Source organism: Trichosurus vulpecula, chromosome 4, assembly GCF_011100635.1.
Source record: "Trichosurus vulpecula isolate mTriVul1 chromosome 4, mTriVul1.pri, whole genome shotgun sequence".
Lineage (NCBI taxonomy): Eukaryota > Metazoa > Chordata > Mammalia > Diprotodontia > Phalangeridae > Trichosurus > Trichosurus vulpecula.
In genome coordinates, this window is record NC_050576.1 from 324,011,575 (window position 1) to 324,018,870 (window position 7,296).

Consider the following 7,296-nt stretch of genomic DNA (forward strand, 5'->3'; position numbering starts at 1 on the left):
GAAGAAACATGTATAAGAGATTTTATGAAGGTAGAAACAAAAAGATTTGAAAAGTGAGCAGATATAGGGGTTTGAGAGAGAGGGAATTAGAAGTTGAGGATGACACCTTGATTGGGGGCCTGATGACTTAGTGAACAGTGGCAGTCTCAACAGCAATAAGGAAGCGCAGAAGAGGGTTTGGGCAAAAGATACTGAGTTCAATTTTGAACATCTTGAGTTTAAGATGTTTACAGGATACCCAATACAAATGTCTAATAGTGAGTGGGAGATTTGAGACTAGTGGTCATCAAGAGGCTAAGGATGGATAAAGAGATCTAGAATTATCTACACAGAGATGATAATTCAATTTATGTGAACTGATGAAATCACTAAACAAAAGAGTAAAGAGAGAGAAGAGAAGAAGGCATAGCACAGAGACTTGGTAGATAGTGACAGATATCAGACATGACCTGAATGAAGACCTAGCAAAAAATACTTAGTAGACAAAGGAATACGAAAGATAGGAAGAGAAACAGGAGAGTCTACTATCACAAAAATTTAGAGAGAAGAGGGTATTTTAAAAAAAGTGATCAAGACTACTAAAGCATGAAATGAGATCAAGAGGGATGAGAACTGAGAAAATAATACATTATTTTTCAGTTAAGAGATCATTGGTAACTTTGGAAAGATCCATTTCATTGGATGTTGAGTTTGGTAGATAGCCTATAGAGATTTAAGAAGAGGAAAGGAAAAGGAGAAAATATCCTATAGATGGCCTTCTCAGAGTTTTACTATGAAAGGCAGTATATTTTGATGTGGATGTTAATGATTTGAATTTCTTCCTTTGAAAACTGTTTGTCAGACTTTTTTCCCCCTTCCTGATCACAGTAAGTGAGGTAAGGATTGACTTGAGCTTCCAGTTACGGAATAGCACATGTATCATCTTCCACCAGGAAATTGCACGTCTTTGAGCTAATGGTGTCTTGGTTTCTTTTGAGATTGTTATTTTTTCACCTTAAGTAATGAGTATTTAGAGATGGGAGTGAGCAGGAGACTGAGTTCACAAGATCCATAATAACATAAGAAGTCACACCAATAACTGGCATCTGTAGCAGATTCTAACAGAGGCAGTAGAATTGGCTGTGGGAGGGTGGTGCCTAAACCCAGATGAAGCACTGGAAGACAGATGCAGAGAGGCAATTACTCTAATATGGTGGTGGCTTCATTAATTATAATCCCTTGTGAAAGAGAGAAGTAGTGGTTATGAACTATAGAAAATCTCTGATCCTTGAGGCCTGAGAACTCTATTAATGGAGAAAAGGACTCTGAGGTCTAGGAATCAGTAGTTATTCCTTTACCAGACATTTTCTCTACATGTCTACTTCACTATCACTCCACCCCAGGGAAGACTGGAAAAGGAGAACGTGGCCAACATTGTTGTTATTCATGCTACATAATTTCTTAATGCTTTTTAGCTTGTAGAGTTGAAGTAGTTGATTGATAATGGGTAGAACACTGATAGGGGCTCATAAGTGACAATACTTGAAATCTTAGCCTCTAGGATTGCCCCTAAACCCATGAAGAAAATAATCAGATGCTCTTTGGGCAGTCAACTTGTGAATTTGAAAGTGAATGGAGACATTGTACAATTCTGTGAAGGGTCAGTTAATTTTAGGGAATCCTTTTGCAGATTAAGTATATTTAAATTTATCTTCAGCAAGAGATTACCAATTCTATTTGTACTAGGTCCATGCCACACTTTTTTGTACTCCCTCCCAGAAACTGGCATGGTGTCTTATCACTAGTAGACTCACAACAACCATAGCATTTAGTTAGTGATGATGCCTTTGTTCACCATCTTACCTTACCAGACAATACAGAACATTTCTCCCAAACAAGTTCTAGACCATCTCTAATTGCTGTGCTTCAATGTAGTTTATCTTCAATTCTTACTTCCAGGCGGTCTCCCTAGTAATTTCCTTTCAAATAGTTTCCTAGAGTGTCTTGAATATTTGTTTGTCACATTGATTGAGGTTGCCTTGTCGGTGCAATAATATATTGATTAATTTGGCTGACCTGACTAGTCAATTGAGTCAAACAATTGGTGTGAATGACTTTTCCCCCTCATTCATTTGAGTACTAAATCAATCCTAATGAGTAGCTGTACTGCAGTATCTGGTGGTTGTCGATAGCTTGTGTTTATTTTTCCCCTTCTATTTTGTTCTTCTATTTCTGTCATTTATATTTCAAAAAACTAGTTCTTTCATATTATTTAGAATTCAATCTAGTATAGCAGCTCCGTTTCTTGTTCTTCCACCCCCATGAAATTGTTAGCTCCTCAGGGTCAGGTACTATCTTTTGTCTTTCATTGTATTCTCAGCACTTAGCAAAGTGCCTGGCACATAGTAGGCACTTAAAAATGCTTATTGACTGACTTGCTTCCTCTACTAATGAATTAAATTATCATTGGGACAAATTAATATTTTATCAAGGGCTTTACTTTCAGCTGAGAAATCTAACAGATATCCATATAACTAAAATGATCCATTACTACTCTATCATATTTCTGTGCCAAGTTTATAATCTATATCCTTGTGACTTCTTCTTTCTGAACAAGGGTGTCTGTAGTACTCTTCAATAAAAATGTAAATTCTTTTTTTTTCATTTTTCATTGATCACCACCAAAATTCTTGTAACCACCTTCCCCCATCCAGCTAATGAATTGGCTAACATGAGTGTATTTTCTTAATATAAAACACCAATCTTCCTCCCTTTCCACCTAGGCCGTTTCTTTTGAGTTAGTGAGAGTTGAATCCCAACCCATCAATTCTCAGGAACACCTAAGAGGTTGAATTCTCCTTGGGTTAAGAACTCTTGCCCACCTTATTCATGACATACTTTAAGCCATTTAAGTAGAGGCATCTGTGGGCACAGGTTTTGTTGCCAGCTCTGTTCTGGAGTGTGGTCTTTTGAACTACACTTTCTTTCTCCTATTCTTCTTCTTCTTCTTGTGTTATACTGATTATTCTTTGTGATAAACTCTTGAAAGATGTCCATGGAGAGTTTTTTCCCTTCTCTTGCTTGTACTTACCTGTCTTATGCTATTCTGCCTTGCTTTCAATTCAATTTAATTAACATGTATTAAGTGACTACTACGCGCTAGGCTACGTAAGTGCTTGGAGTACAAGGAAGAAAAAGACAGACAGACCCTGTTCTAAAGGTGCTAACAATCTAATGGGGGAAAGATAACAAACATAAGGAAACTAAAAATAGAGTGAGAGATATTGATGACTACGCAACTCCAGGGTACGATGTTCCATGGAATCCAAACTGAGCAGCACTGATGATGGAAAGTGGAGTGTTAACTGGGGAAAAGTGTAGAGTTGCCTTGTCTCTCACCTTCACTCTCTCTTTTCAATTTAAAGCCCTTTAGACAAGCTTCATTGGATTCCAGCCTTCAATCCACATTAGCCTCCTTCTAACCATGATCAAGAATTTATTATGCTTTCTTATAAAGCTATGGTCCAGAATTTAAAATACCATTTGAAGATTTGACCTTATTGTATTCTTATTTAAAATTAAGATTTATCATTGCTATTTGGAATGTAACCTGTATTTTTTAAAGTACATTTATTATTTATTTTTAACATTCATTTAAAAATAATTAAATTGCCATTTCTCTTCCTCCCTCCTACATCTCCCCCACCAAATTGAGAAGGCAAGAAATGTGATATCAATTATACATGTGAAAGCATGCAAAATATATTTCCATATTAGCCATGTTGCAAAAGGAAAAACAAGAAAAATAAACTGAAAAAATTTTGCTTCAACCTACATTCAGACTTTGGAGGAGAAACAGGAGAGTTCAGTATCACAAAAACCTAGAGAAGAGGGTGTAAAAAAAGTTACCAAGAGTCCTAAAGGATGAAATAAGATCAAGAGGGATGAGAATTGAAGAAAATACATTATTTTTCAGTTGAGATCATTGGTAACTTTGGAGAGATTTGTTTCAGTTGAATGATGAGTTTGGTAGATAGCCTATAGAGACTTAAAAAGAAGAAAGGAAAAGGAGAAAAATATCTTCTAGATGGCCTTCTCAAAGTTTCATTCAGGAAATGCATACCATTTTTCATCATGAGTCCTTTGGAATTGTAATGGATCGTTGTCGTATTGATGAGAGTAGCTAAGGTTTATTGTTTGTTTGGTTTTTTGTTTGTTTGTTTGTTATTTTTACAATGGATAACCTTTATTACTGTTAGTAAGTACGGAGTAGCTAAGTTTTTAGTTTTTTTTACAACTGATAAACCTGACTGCTGTTACCATGTATTTTCCTGGTTCTGTTCTCTTCACTTTGTATCAATTCATATAAGTATTCCCAGGTTTTTCTGAAACCATCTCCCTTATCATTTTTTTATAGCACAGCAGTTTTCCATACACAATCATATGACAGTTTGTTCAGCTATTCCCCAATTGATGGACATCCCTTCAATTTCCAATTCTTTGCCACCACAAAAAGAGTTGTTACAAATATTTTTGTACATATGGGTCCATTCTATTTTTATTTTATCTTTCTGAGATACAGATTTAGTAGTGGTATTGCTGGGTCAAAAGGTATGTACAGTTTTATAGCTCTTTGGAAATAATTCCCAATTGTCAAAAATATGAACAGGCAATTTTCAGAAAAATAAATTAGCATTATCTATAGTCATATAAAAATGCTCTAAATTACCATTGATTACAGAAATGAAAATTAAAACAATTCTGAGACACCATCTATCAGATTGGTTATCATTTTAGAAAAGGAAAATGACAAATATTAGAAGAGATGTGGAAATACTGGGACACTAGTGCACTGTTGGTGAAGTTGTAAGCTGGTCTAAACATTCTGGAAAATGATAAGGAGCTATACTTAAATGGCTATAAAACTTTAACCCCATAGTGCCATTACTAGTCTGGATCCCAAAGAGAACAAAGAAAAGGGAAATGGACCTGTAACACAACAGTATTCATCACTTATTTTTAATAGCATAGATCAGAAGTATCAAATACATACCTGTGGCCCAAACCAGATTACAGTATAATTGGAAAATATATGTATTTTTACAATAGAGTAAAACCATATAAGGTATAGTTTATGATCACAGAACACCAAAAAAAGAGCTTGTTTAAAATCTGTAGTTCAATCATGAAGTTTTTTTGTACAAATATAAAGCTAAAGAAACAAAAGAGTAGAAATATACGAATCACTGAAGGGTATCAAACTACAATGAGCCATTTTATTCCATTTTTAGGAGTCAAAAACTCAAAGAATAATAAGTGATAAATGGCTTTTATGAGAAAAAGCAACGAAATGGGGAAAATCTTAAGGGAATTATGCCATGTTATCCAAGACAGTGATATCAAATAGAATCAAGGTTATCAAATTGTACATAAGAATCCCTACAGCCTGCACATTCATTTAGAAAAACACATGTTAATATCATCTATGACTTGCTGCTTAAACAAAGGTTTATAGTCTCTAAAGTTAATGGTCAAATAATGATATGGGTCAATGAGTGAAATCTTTTTAACTATTGCTTACTACAATTTACTATAGTATCTTGTCATCTTTTCTCAGCTACAGGTGAAAGGAATTGCACGTTGGTAAAAGTACATCTAGGAGGCAGCTAGCTGGCTCAAGGGAAAGAGCACTGAGCCTGTAGTCAGGAAGGTCTGAGTTCAGATTTGGTCTCAGACACTCACTAACTCCAAGACCCTGGGCAAGTCACTTGACCTGTTTGCCTTGATCCACTGGAGAGGGAAATGGCAAACCACTTGAGTACCTTTGCTAAAAAATAAAAAAAAAATTAAAAATGGGGTCACAAAGAGTCAGATGACTAAACAACAAGAGTACAAGTGACCAATTTAAACTCACAAATAAAGCACATTTTATCTGTTGCATTCACATCATGGCTTTTGCAGGATTTGGTGACATTCTCTAAATGTCACTTGAAGAGTTTGTTACTTCTTAGGTCAATATCCACTTCATTGAGTGTGTTTTCAGACAGCATGGCAAGAAGAATCCAAAGATATATCAACCAAAATAGCAACAAACAGATCTGAGGATGTCTCTGCAGTGTTGACAGTTTCTATTTCCATAAAACTACCCAGTGTGTGACCCTTTAGTAGAACTTAATTTACAGATTTCTCTTGTAGTGAATCACCTATCAACAGTATCACCTTGTCAATCATGTAACTACACATCAGAGAGGTAAAGCATGGACTATATTGCTCTAAGGAGTAGATTCTGAAAAAGTGAAATATTGTGCATATTGTGTCCCCTCATTTCTGTTTTTGTGGTACACAGAGTGAGAAAGAAGGCTTTGTTGGCCAACAAAATGTTCTAATTTGCACTCCAATTGTGGAATTTAAGATCTTCTAGTGTTTTGCATTGCACCAGGTTGTTATCTCACTGTCACATCAGTACCACAGCTTTAAAACAGCATAGCCAATATCATGGTCTGTGTTAACATAATGTTATATTCTACATTAAAGTAAAACACTGAAGTGGCCGTCATGGAGGAAATGAAGGATCTGGTCTTTTAGTAAAATTTTCAAATATATCATCTTCTTAACCTTGAGATTGTTAAAAAAAAAGTTTCAATTGGAAAAGCATCCCAAGAAGCTCAGGGAGTCTATTCCTTTCCCCAGATTTAATTCTAATACTTAAGATAGACTCAATATATTTCCGTCCTTACATTTGGTCCTGATAGAAGAACATTACATGAATCCTGAAGATTACAAGTACTCTGTTTTTGTTATAACCCAAGTTTGGCTACTCAAAAATTATCTGGCAGTGTGATGTAGAATGAGATGCAAAGGAAAGCCCTTCAATGTGCAATTCCAATGTTTTGATCATATTCCTTTAACTGAGAAATAGGGAAGTTCATAGTCATGTATTTGTTCAGTTTACCCATTAAAACATTAATTTATGCATATATTCATTAACTACATTTCATTGTTGCTTAACAATGAAGAGAATGAAGTCACCAGAACTGAAAATTCTGTGCTCCTGGTTTGTATTGATAACAAATGTTATATTCATTATATTATTATATACAAATTTGTATTATATACAAATATTATATTATCAGCAAATGTTAAATTGCTATATCCACTCACTGTTTTCAGTCACCCACTTGTACCTGGGTCATCCTTTGTGGAACAGTCTGTTAGTAGGGTTGTCTTTCTCTTATCAGTGATCCCAGCTTTGTGAATTACCAGTGACTCATCAAATAAGACACTCACCCCAGTATATCTGCCACCTTTCACACTGGA